Genomic DNA, 13,121 nt, shown 5'->3' on the forward strand with positions numbered 1-13,121 from the left:
TTTTGGTCGTTTCGCAGGTTTTGTTGAACTTATAGATGGCTCTTGTTGAGGCATGTTGATGTAGACATCAGTGTATGGTCGAATGTGTCTTTTATTTTGATTTTGAATTTGAGTTACTACTTTATTTTCAAGAGGAACAAGTTCCATGGCATTATAGCATAGTCCATCATTCCGTGCTGGGGACTCTTCGAACGTGATAAGTCTTTCTGTTTAGACATCCTGTATAGTAACAAGAGGAGGGCGCCGGCTACTCAGGAATCCACGAGGCCTACTATTCGGTATCGGCCACATAGTGTGGTGTAATCAGGTCAATGGAGACAAATCTTTTCTCCTTTTTCTGGCAAGAGGTGGCAGAAGTACAGTTCTTGTTTCTTCAACTCCCAGGAGAGGTGATGGCCTAAATTCTTTTTTTGTCCACTATTTTTACTCTGACCAGATCCCAGATTTTTCTGAGCCACTCAGGTCTTGCTGTGACTGACTTGACTTCCCCAGTGGCGGTCCGCTTTACCTGAACATTGCTTTGTTGTGCCCTGGATTCATTCCGATCCTGTAAAACAGCAAAACGTTTATGAATGTCAACAGGTTTTTCATCCGCCACTGTGCCTTCCCAATCAAGATCAGGTACCCACACATTTGTTCCAAAAAGGACCTACAAGGAGTGACACCCCCTAGAGAATTCTTGGCATGCTGTTTAATGCTCTTTGCACTCTATATAAATGATTGACCCAACTACCACCCAAACTTAATACTCTAGCTGTTAAAGATTGATTTAAGTTCCAGTTTTTCCTCTCCACAATCAAATTTCCCTTGGAGAGGAGTACCGCAATGCTCTACACAAACCTCCCATGGCTTTCTTGTAAGCCTGAGAGCTAAACGGGGCCACAGTCTTTGATAACAGTTCTAGCATCAGCTGAGTACTGGGGTCACACCCATAGGAATCTCGAGCAGGAATCCACTGCAACCATGATATACTTGTAAGCCCCATCTGTTTGTAAGGGGCCACAGTGGTCCAAATAAACACACACGAGTGGTCTCTCTGATATTAAGAACAGGTCTGCGCTGGATGTGTTTTGGTGGAGCCCTTCATCTGCTGCAGAAGTCGCATTTCGAGACATAATCTTTGGTCTGCTTTGTTAATCCTGACACCAATAGCATTGTTTCAGCAAGGAAACAGTCAGTCATCCCTGCATGCGCGCAACCCACACCCTCATGTGCAGCTAGTATTAAGCCTAATCTGTGAACCATATTTGGTATTACTCTATCCCTCACTCCAGGAATCTGAGCAAATGGAATGTTGCTTGCAGCTAACTTGTAGGAGTACTTGAGTGATTTTTTTTCCGGAAGTGCTGATTTATTGTGTGTAGCAATAATGGAAACCGCAATCTCACTGTCTATTCTCATTTTTAAATGAGTGATCACAGCTACGGAAGCTGTGCGTGCAGCTCCCTTTGCGGCTTCATCAGCCAATGAATTCCCTTCAAAGTAAACGCTATCATGTTGAAGACTCATGTGAGCTCTCGGTAGTTCGTTTTTCAACTTCACTACCAGTTCCCATAGTGTGTTGTGCTTAATTGTGCCACCTTTTGCATCTTTTAACCCATTCTGACCCCAGTAATGTTAGTACTCATTGTACAACTGCACACAGTAAAACGAATCACACACAATTAGTGTGGGGAATATTTGATCCGTACTTACCAGTGCCAGTAACAGAGCTTTTAATTCTGTTAGCTGTGCCGTGCAATCTCCAAGAGATTGTGTTTTTGTGCAACTTGGATGACAGTTTTCATCCTGCATGTGTCCTTCAACGATTGCAAATGTAGCGCTGTATTGTTGTTTACTTCCAATGGCCTGCCGAGCAGATCAATCAGTGTAAATTATAAATTCATACTGATCTAGAGGCATTATTTCATTCGGAAGAGGATATTCCTGTTTGCGTTGCAGGAATGTTTGTGTTTTTAGACATGGGTCGTACCTGTATTCTATGTCTGTTGCAGTGAGAGAATTAGCCCATTGTATCCATCTCGGATGTAAGGCTTTTGCGTTAGGGACGCTTGCCTTTGTCACAGCCTTTAAGGCCGGTACTGGAGTCACAACAATTTTTTATTCCTCCTGAGCGAGTGCTCTTTCTCTCACTACAGCAGTCTGCACTACTGTCAGAATTGTTTCTGTTGATGCAAAACGCATCACCGCATTTGTGTACAAATGGGACTTGTATGCTATTGGTACTGTTTCACCTTCATTGTATGTTAGGTAGATGTTCCCTGATTGACCCGCAACTATACGGATCACTAGGTTTTGGACATTCACACGTGTTTTCAAGCGTTTAGACGCTATCATATCCGCTTGTAGGAAACGTAGGATATCTGTGTGTTCCTGTGCCCATTACCTAAATGAAAAATTGGGTCTTATTAGCTCGTAGAAAGGTTTAACCCTTTCTTCATAATCCAAAATATATGTTCTGCAAAAGTTCAGGAATCCCAGCATTGACTGTACATTTTGTAATGTTTTTGGAGGTTGGTGCAGCGGGCACTTTTCTAAAAATATAGCTGTTCAGTTTTTTCCTTCGCTTAAGAGCTCATATTCCAGAAATGGGACATTGAAGTGGGCTATCTTTGATTTCTTAAAATTACATTTATAGCCTTCAGATGCAAATCCTAATATTATGGTATTCTATATTATGGTATTCACTCTCGTCAAGTGTTCCTCCAGGTCATCATCCATTAGATAAATGTCATCCACATAGGACAATGCCTCTTCATCTAGATTTTGAAGTAAATTCAGTTACACTGGCTGAGAACAACCCATCCTTCATGGTTTCGATATAACGCAGGGGCTAGGGCCACTTCCCACTCCTACTGCATTTGTGTGTTTTAGATATTTGCGAACAGGCTGGCAAAATTACTTTCTCCCACCTAGGGCAATTCATAACAAGTGTTGGCAGCCAATCTTGTTCATCTAAAAGAATGTCATAGTCAAGCATCAAGTTCTCCCAAAATGAGACTTCTAACTTTCGTGGGCTTGTCCCCTTCCATCTGGGGTGTTATCTCATATAACTTAAGAGGGTACGCTTACCCTAGTATCAGTTGTTTCCACCGTGATATAATCATTCAAATCTGCAGTCACCATTAATTGCATCAGGTTCTGGTGAGCTATTGTTACTCTGCCGCACTGTCTAGTATCGTCAGAGCCCATTCCCCATTCAGTAGTTGAGTCCTCAGAATTCTGAGCATGTCTGATCTTTAGACCTGTATCTTTCTTCTTTTCGAACTGAGATTTTGGTTTAAGTTTTTCTTCTTTTTTTCGAAGTATAGTCTGGAGTGTGTTGTTTGTCTCTGGACTTTGTACGCTTTTCTTGTCTGTCTGACCATCCTTCCCTCTAAGAATTTTTCGTTGAACCCTGAAATAAACGAGAGGAACGTGTATCAGTATCCTGATACCTGTCAGGTTTTCTAATGTTGTCGCTATTCCTAAGGTTATACCTCCTTTCGGAGGGCTCCTGTGGAGGAGTCCTGCCTCTGGATTGAGATTTATTTTCTTAATTCTTTTGGTTTTTTTTATTGTCCCACTTCTTCTTAGAAGAAGCTGGTGCCTGCTTGAAGGTGCTCTTTTCTGAACCAGCCATCAGCTGAGGTTTTACTGCTTTTCCCCCAAACTGTCTCTGCCTAATTCTGCATATGCAGTCTCAATTATTTTTGGTAATTCATGTTCTTGTTGTAAAGGACTGAACTCCCTTAGGCGTTGACAGATTGCCACTGATGGTGCTTCCCCTTAATATTTGTTAATATTATAGCTGACACCTGGGCAAACTTACTAAGTAATTTCATCCCTAAGTTTAGAGCAGGTTCTGCTCCGTACTCATTCTGTATTTGTCTCAATACATCTGGTATTACTGCTAATGAAGAGATACCATAAGTCCTGGTATATATGGCAGCGAAACTGTACCCCAGGAGGTACAATCCTCTATTTGTGGTGTTATGCCCCTGTGTAAGCAGATTGTTAACATTCTGTGTTTTTCAAATGGGCTTGTATTCGGGTAAACATCTCTTCGGGTATTTTGTTGGTTGGCAATCATTGAAAAGCCCAAAAGTCAAGCCAAACAAAAACTTTTTGCAATTATGGAGAGGCAGAGATTTAATGAGACTGAGGTATTGAAGTACAATGAAGTGATTCAATAATTGGTCAATGAAGGAAATATGGTCTTAGTTGGCAAATGCAATGGGGCCGTCCTCCTCAACATACTTCCAAGTTCCAGCTAAGCCGCATAGTCATTACCTGCTGGTATACCATTACTAGGCCTGGGTGGTAAATTCCGTTCCGTTCGTGGAATTTGCAGAACGTGGGTAATTTCGCTTTCCGCAGAGAACACGAAATTGCCCAAAATTCTGCGTTCTGTGACTTTGCTAAATTTTTTGCTTGTTCGCATTCTAAACGTGCCTGTTTGTGAGATATTTCCCCCCGAGCACGCAAACAGCGATTGCGATCAGGAAAAAAGCATCCCGAACAAGCAATTCCGCGTGTTCGCGGAGATTTTTTACCCTTTTGCGGAGATTTGCGCAATGCAATTACGCAAATTCCACCCACCCCTAACCATTACCAAACATGCACAACATTGGGGGGTCCACCATGACCATGGCTGCCTTCTCGCTTTACAGTACTGTTTGAACATGAGCTAGAAAAAGAAAGCCTTCTTAACATCTTGGGTGCTAAGCTGATACCCCTCCTGTGCTGATATTTACTGAATCCCCTTTTACATGACGAGCTCAGCTCGTCATGAGCACACGAGAGGTGTATCTCATGACGAGCTGAGCTCGTCATGAGCCTCGAAGGGGTTAACAAACATGCATTGAATACCTTAACTGCATGCAATCTTCACAGTCGAGTACCTGACCTAAAATGGGTTCCTTGGGTCTTACTGTACCACCAGTCTATAAGGGGAAAGGACAAGCCTACTGAAAAAGCAGAAGAAAACGGAAGCCACAGAGTAGTACAGATAGTTCTGAAGTCAAGTTAAGCACAGAAACTTGAAATAGGGAGAGAGTAAAGTAAGTAATAAATAGGATAATGTAGGGATAAGAGGATTTAGAAAACAGATCAAAGAGGTGTTGGAAAAAAATTAGAAGACAGGCACAGTAAAAAGGGAAAACAAATTCTAAGTGTGGAGCGGTAAAAGAAGGATAAAAAAAGATAGGGAAATAAATAATATTAACAGGAGGACTAACTGGGCCCAGCAGAGCCATCTGTGCTTGTGGAGGCACCTCCATTCCCCTCACTCACCTGCGCCGGTGGTACTCACTGCCGTATCTCTCCTGCCCCTGGATGCTGATGTAAGAAATAAACAAAATAACATTAAAAAGTGATTAGTGGTATAGTTAATCTCTACAAACAGTTTTTGACTGGGAGAGGCAAATGCAGTACCATTTGATTTAACGTTTATAAATCAACCTCCGGCCCTATTAATACTGTGCGCCTGTTCCTTAATTTCCTAACCCTACCCTATTCCAAATATTAAATTGTAACAATTGATCTTTGCTTCTCATCTCATTCTGAATCTCAGTCTCAACCTTTGACCGGTCACCTCAGTTTGCATTTTTTTTTCAATGTATACATGCTGATGCATGCATACTAGCTACTAATACATTCTACACATCACTGGGAAATCACTTTGGGTTGGGAGTTGGGACTGTACAAGCTACAAAAATTAAAGGCATAAAGAAGTGAGAGAAGAGTGCGGTATCTCACTGTCTAATACAACACTATCTCAGTGACAGGACAGAGGAGTCTCTGCATGACTCATATAAACAGTCCAAGCGAGCATCAATGACACGAGTAGGATTACGTAGCGCCGCCGAGCAACTATCTACTCCAGAATAATGTAATCATATAATATTTGTAACATAAACTTAACTTACCTGAGTGTGAGCAGTATGCTTTGTAATTGGGAAAAACATTAGCATGGATAGAACACCATGAATAAATAATTAATACTCATCCAGCCCCCAACCTCCATGCTCAGCAAGTCGAGCAGATCCTGATCTCGGTCCAAGATGTCCTCCCACCTGTGCACCAGCTGCTGTTTGGTGTGCTTGATGCACGAACAGCTGCAAACCACCAGACGCACACTCTCCCAATGCTGCTTCTAGTCCCGGAGGACTTAGCCACTTCCAAGCCTGCCGCCTGCTGGTAAGGTGGAGATGAGGTGGCCCTACATATAAAAAAGCAGAACCGCCACCTTCACCTGGGTGAACAGTGGATGGGGCTGCACCCCTCGTCTGTGTGGCCTGCCTTAGGTAGGCAGCGGCGGCTGGTGATTCGGGGGGGCCTGGCGCTGCCGCTCCCCTGCTCTGCCATGGTGCTGGGTGGGGGCTGGGAAAGAGAAGAAAGTAGAAGAATGATAAAGACAGAGAGCAAAACTTGTGGTAGATAGGTTTTAGAGGGGTAGGATTAAGAATATTAGGAGGAGACTGAAAATAGGCCCATCACCTTAAACAGAGCAAAAACCAAGATGGCCGCGCCCATGCGAACTATGTGGTGCCACTCGACTTTGATTTCCAATACAAGAATGCATGACACGTTACATTTGGTGGAAAACATAACACGAACGGGCGCTCAAAGCAACTCCACCCGCTTGCGGAACTCCACGTAGTTCGCAGAGTTGTTTAACCACCACGTGAAGTTCTACGTAGTGGAACTCCGTGAACTCTGCCCACCCCTAGATAAGTTAACAGAAGTGGAAATTCATGTCTCTGATATGGAGGTTATGTAAGGGTACTGCAATAAAAAATCAATAATCAGACCATGGTATCTAGGGACTTGTTGACAAGAGCGGAAGATACGAAAGCCGATCCCATAGAAACAATTTATGTTTTGTGGGATTCCCCAAAGGTTTTGAAGGAAGCACCACTGAAAAGTTCCTTGACCAGTGGTTATGCTCGCTGCTCTCCACAGAGAAAATCTCCAACCATTTTGTAATTGAACTGGAGCACAGAGTACTCAGGCAAAAGCTGGGTTTGCAAGTGGATCCTAAGGGACAACCATACTTTTTCGACAACATGTGCCCTTCAAACACACATAGCTCTGTCAGAATGGTCAGGGTAAAAACATAGCGGAGTCTGACTTTTTGAGCGGGAGCCTGCAATCTTTAGTATGCGCCTATACCCCAATGCCTGTGACATCAACATTCTTAGAGGTGACTATTCGCCTAATGGAGAAACTTCCTGATGGACCATTGATTATGGGAGAAGACTGGAACACACCAACTAGACACACAGGGACATATTGAGGTGTGCCCCTGTACTTCAATGATAAAGGTTAGTGCAATGTTCATGGAGGCCCTGGGTCTAGTGGATATTTGGCAGGCCTTTAATCTCCATAAATGCAGATTTACATTTTACTCAGGGAAGCACAACATCTTCTCTTGGCTTGATTACTTTATTCTTCCCAGAACAGAGGCACAAAGGGCAATTGGGACATAGATCCTAGCAAGGACTAACTCGGATCATGCCCAGCGGAATTATGCCTGTGAACAGACAGGTGTCGCCCAGAGTTACAATGGAGATAGTTGGCATGGACCTGAGAAATAAGAAATGCAGAGTGTTTGTAGATAAAGTGAAAGAATGTGTTTTTTAGTTTTTGAATACAAAAAAAACATATTTATCAAAAAATAAGAAAAACGTTTGTTATATCAGCATAATGCAACAAGTCTTAAAATGTGCATTAAGTGTGACAGCATGGTACAAATCAGTGAACAAAAAGGTGCAAAAAACTTTACATGCCATAATTTATACAAAATATTTTAAACCAAGCAATATTCTGCAAAGAAAATCTTCCTATGTGATAATTGAATGTGACACAAAAATGGTTCTAAAATCTCAGAAGTCTAAACTATAGAAAATAATGCAGTTCATATTGCATAAGGTGAAAGTCCAACTTAGCTCTGATAAGCTTTTTTCTTAATTTTCTTTAATTTATCAATTTTACATTGCAAAGTCGAATCATGAGTCTGCAAAAGAGACGACAAAAAGATGACGTGGGAAGTAGTCTAGCTATGTATTCTTCACTGTATGAGAGAGTATCCTTGTAAAAAATACTGCAACGAGAAACCTATTCTCAACAAAGGAAAGAAGGAACAACAAACCCCTGCTATCAATTTGTAGCAATATAATATGTAACAATTAACAGGATTAGCTCTATAACCCTAAGAACCCGGGTATTTATAGTACAACAAATAAATGGTTCATATGGGGGCAAGGGGAAAAAACAAAAGATCAGCACAAGCAGGTAAGCACAAACGGAAATGGTCAATGCAAAACAAAATAACAAATTGGGGTAGAAAGCAGACAAACATACTTATCAGAAAACATTAAAACAAATTTTGTATCAGCGTAATGCAGCCACTCTCAATACGTATTTAAAGTGTGATGGCGCAGTGAGAATCAGTGAAGAAAAAGGTAAAAAAAAACTTTATACAGGAGAATGTATCCAGGAAAAAGCATCCATGTGATGATTGAATGTGTGACTCATGCCCCCACCGTGCACAGGGTCGTCATCCAAGATTTAGTTTCAGATATGGCAGTGATGTTATCAATATTGTCTTAGAAACTGACATGAGTGATGTAATATGTGAAGAAATTACTAATTAGCAATGCATGGTTAGGGCCCGAGTTATAGTTACTTTAGGGCATAAATTATAGTTACTTGGGATACCTATAACTTATTAATTTCAGTCGTTCTTGTGGTTTAAAATGGTTTAATATGGTTTGTTTTAACAGACATTTTCACCTAGCTATATTATACCTATAACTTTTTTTTCCAGCTAATTTAAAAGTTTTTTTTAATGTAATGTGTGAGACCTAGATCTTCTTGCAGGGTCACTCACAGATGTTTTCCTTCTGTTGCTGAACCCCCTTTTGTTGGCATTAGGACTCTGTGCACTTTTCTTTGCTAACCAGTTGTAAATTGCTCTTGCTCACTCCCTTCAACATGGTCAAATTGACTTACACCTGTTTGGTACATTTAACTTACTTGCAACTGCCTAGTGCAGTTTTAAACTTCCCTTTTGGCATTGCAAATTAACCATTTGCCAGGCCTAAAGCTTCCTTTTTTAATGTTTATAAGTCATCCCTAAGGTAGCCCATAAAGGCTCATAGGGCAGAATGTATTGTATGTAAAAAGTAGGGCATGTGCCCTTATGTTTTACGTCCTGGCAGTGAAAAACGTCTAAAGTTGTTTTTCACTATGGTAAGGCCTCTCTCCCCCATTGACTAACGCTGTGTTACCTTATTACATTTCATAAGTGCTAACTTTAGATTGAGAGCAGATGGAGATATGCTGTTTACACTCAAATTAATTATACTTTAAAATCCTCTTCAATGATGAAGTCAGATGTTAAATTACAATTCTGAAAAAAACGCTTTACGAATGTTGTAATTTTCTTGTCCAACCATCTATGTGTTCTTCCTGTGTTTTGTGTCACATGAGTGTGAATGGCTCTGCTGTAGAGGTTTGTTTATTGCTTCCAGAAAGTAACATAAAGGGGGCTAAGGTGCAGACCGAATGGGGCATCCTGGTAGACTGACTGGGGAGGAGCTGTACCTAGCCCAAAGTTCTCTACAAAGGGCTTTGACTCATGCCCTGCCTTTCATCATCCCCAAACAGGTTAGAGCCTTGACAGAGAAAGGAGAAGAACTTTCCAGAACCAGATCTGGGAATAGGACAGGGAGACCCCCACACAAAGGCTGGCATGAGGTATAAATATTGAACCTCCAAAGCCATTCATCAGAAAACTCCTGGACCTGTGGAAAATTCAAAAGAAGGACTGCCCTGCTGCTTTAAAGACTACCTTGCTGTCTGAGAAGTAAGACTGGACCTGCTTGTATTCATCTCAGGCTACCCAGAGTGACTCCAAGGGTCAGTTATCGGACCTCTTGTGTGAGCTACAGGGATACAACACAATTCAGAGGCCTTCTTGCAACTGCCCAGCTGACCTGCTGCAACTTGACCTGCCTAGACATGCAACTGGACCTGTCTGAGCCCTACTGCTGACCTCTGCTGAAGAGAGTCCTGGTCCCCCAAAGGTGCACCCCAGGCCCTAGACCCTTCGCTTGCATCAGAGGAACATCTTCCGGCAAAAAAAGGTGAAAACCCAGAAGTTTGGGCTACTTGTGACTGTGAACAGAATTGTTTGGGCCAAGACACTTCCATCTGTGACAACCGCTAATGCGAAGCTCCAGTTAAACCTGCTTTTCGTGCTGTCAAGGATTGGCTGCGGCAAACGGCAATAAGTGACCTGAACTTCGTCCTAGAGCAATGATAGCCTGCAATGACTGCCACTGCAAAGCTGCAACAGTGACGTCCGCAACTCTCAACCTGCTCTTTGTGCTACAGTGACGACCTTCCGTGACAACCAGCCTGCTATTTGCGATACAGCAACAGTGTTCCACAACACTGAACCTGCTTCTCATGGCCTCCTCCAACACGAACGGAAATCTTCTTGCTGGACTTGAGAAGAAAATTTGCCAGCTGGACAAATTTGGTACCCGACCCGCACTCCATCATGGTTGACCTGAAACCCCCTCTAACCCACATACAGGTGTCTAACCCCTCGCCACACATGGCCTTAGGCCAGTGGGTGCCCATTCCTCCCTTTGGGCACCCACCCAAACCGAGCAGAGCTATATCATTTAACAATATAAAGGCAGAATGCCAAAATATAAAAAGTGGGCTTATTTGCTTTATCAAGGGGTCAGCATTTCAACATATATAATTCAGACCTATTGGCTTTGTCAGAAAGTTACTAATAGCTATAATCAAATGTATACTTTATAAATTCACACAGTGAAATGTTTAATAATGATTGGCATAACTTATTTTCAATTCAACTATTAAAAAAAAAAAAAAGTTACCATGCCTTTGATTTAATTTTTTGTTTTTTATTTTTTCCGGCCACAAAATCCAGTCATATAATTAACCACAAGGGGTCCTTGAATTCCAGCTGAAAAGCATGCAGTTCCAGTTCTGAGTTCTTTAAAAATATTGTTTAAAGAAGTATGTGTTTGGCCCCAGAAGAGGTCCCTCTGTGACCCATCCACCAAGGCCTTGGGGTCTTGATGTGGTGGCAGACAGTTAGATCTTATCTTTAGATCTGTCAAGTTTGTGGATCCTCTGCGGCATGATATGTACATACATTTTTAATCTTAGTTTCCTAAATACCACTAAATGGATTTACAACAAATCACAAAATCCAAGCTGGACCAAGATCTAGCTTTCTACCAAATATGATTCCGTTCAGCGGTTTTGTGGTATCGCTGTTCAATTACCCTATGGAGTTTTGTATAGTAAAAATGCATTTTGGATGAAACTCCACAAATTTGGGAGGAGTGCCCATCTAATCGAGAAGGAGAGGGTCTCAGAGTTAATTAAAAACCAGAAAAGGATCTTTTTTTGTATCACTCACTCTCTGATTCACACCATTCGTAACTGTATATGTTATATAAGTGAAGTGAAAATTCCTCTGCCTACTGGCATGCATCAAAACTCTCCATACACCGACCTCTGTATTTTGTAAAGATGTCTGATTTATTACAGATTGGTATATATAAAATTAAAATATAATGTATATAATATTTCTTCAAAATATATAAAAAGTCCACATTTTAACATCACATACTATCTATTATATATAAAAAAGCATCACAGATCCATCTCGAAATACCCTTCCTCTTCTGGTAGCTGTGGGTAATAATAACCGTAAATTCTTCAAATGCACAAATAATTATAACCAAATCACATAAAAAATAAAAATCTTTATCTCAAGTTGTCGACGCAGCATTTCAGTGTTTTTTTAGAATGATTCACTCAAAATTCTTCATGACCAACAATTTTTTAAAAGACATAGGTTTATCTAAAAAGTGAAAGAACAATATTCAAATATTATAAGGCAAATTTACATAAACAGGCTCTTTAAGGTAGGTGAAATGCACCTTTTAAGTCTGTGATGTATGGATAGTATGGGGAGTTCCAAAATAAGAGAGCTGCAAGGATTTGACTAAATAGAAAGTGAGGACCACTGATGGTTGAATGTGACGAGTGGTTTACAAAAAGAAAGCGACTCAGACATTGACCATTGGTCACAAGTGAATTTTGAAGACTAAGGGTCCGATAAGGATGCTGTAGGAAACTGCTCCGACCCTCGGTCGGAGACGTTCCTACGGCATTGTAATCTTCTGTTCTGATTAATTTCCGACCAACCTATTTGGATGGAGTTGGGCGGAAAGGAATCCAAACCGGATTTCCGAATGGCTTCCGACAGGCTCGGAGAGCCTATCCGCCATTCGGAAATCCTCCTGTAATCCCAAGGGCGGCTCTTTCCGCCTGAGGGATTACAATATTGGATTACAATAGCCTTACTGTGCTGGCCTTTCGACACAGAAAGGCTGTTGGAAATCAACTTAGGAGGCCCCAGCAGGCCCCCATGGGTGCACGGCCTCCGGTTTGAGGCTGAGGAGGCACCTATGGTGCCCCCCTGTTGATCCCTGAACGCCGGGGCAGGCCCCTTGAGGTGCCTGCCGTGGGGTGCAGGGATGAACTGTACCTCTTCTCTTTACAGTGAGGGTATGCATTCCGGTTGGAAAGCATGCTCCCATTGTAAATAATAGGATTGCGACTGAACAGTGTTCAGTGGTATCCTAATTGCTGGTTTGGGACAACTGACAGGAGGTCGGTCGGTCCCACAACCGAATCGATGTCATAGGGACTCCGATCCATCCAACATCAAAATCGGCCCCTAAGTGTAAGGAATGCATATAGTATGAGTATAGGAATGGATGAGAGGATGCATTGGGGATATTTGAGAATAGAAATAGTACACTGATCCTGTTTATGTAAATTTGCTTTATAATTTTGAAATTGGATGTAAAATTTGACACATCCTTTGGTGCTAACGCGATGCATTGCTCGAGTTGGTCATAAGACTGAGCAAATCCAGCAATACGTCAGAACACAGAGTCAAGTCCCATGTTGAAAGCCCTACACCAATCCTTATGCCTGTTTTGAGAAGGCACAGGGATTTTGACACAGTCAAGTCGTAGAGTCGTAGAGTGAGGCAGTGAAAAGTTGTAAATTTC

The sequence above is a fragment of the Lissotriton vulgaris genome, chromosome 3_1 (genome assembly GCF_964263255.1).
Source record: "Lissotriton vulgaris chromosome 3_1, aLisVul1.2, whole genome shotgun sequence".
Classification (NCBI taxonomy): Eukaryota; Metazoa; Chordata; class Amphibia; order Caudata; family Salamandridae; genus Lissotriton; species Lissotriton vulgaris.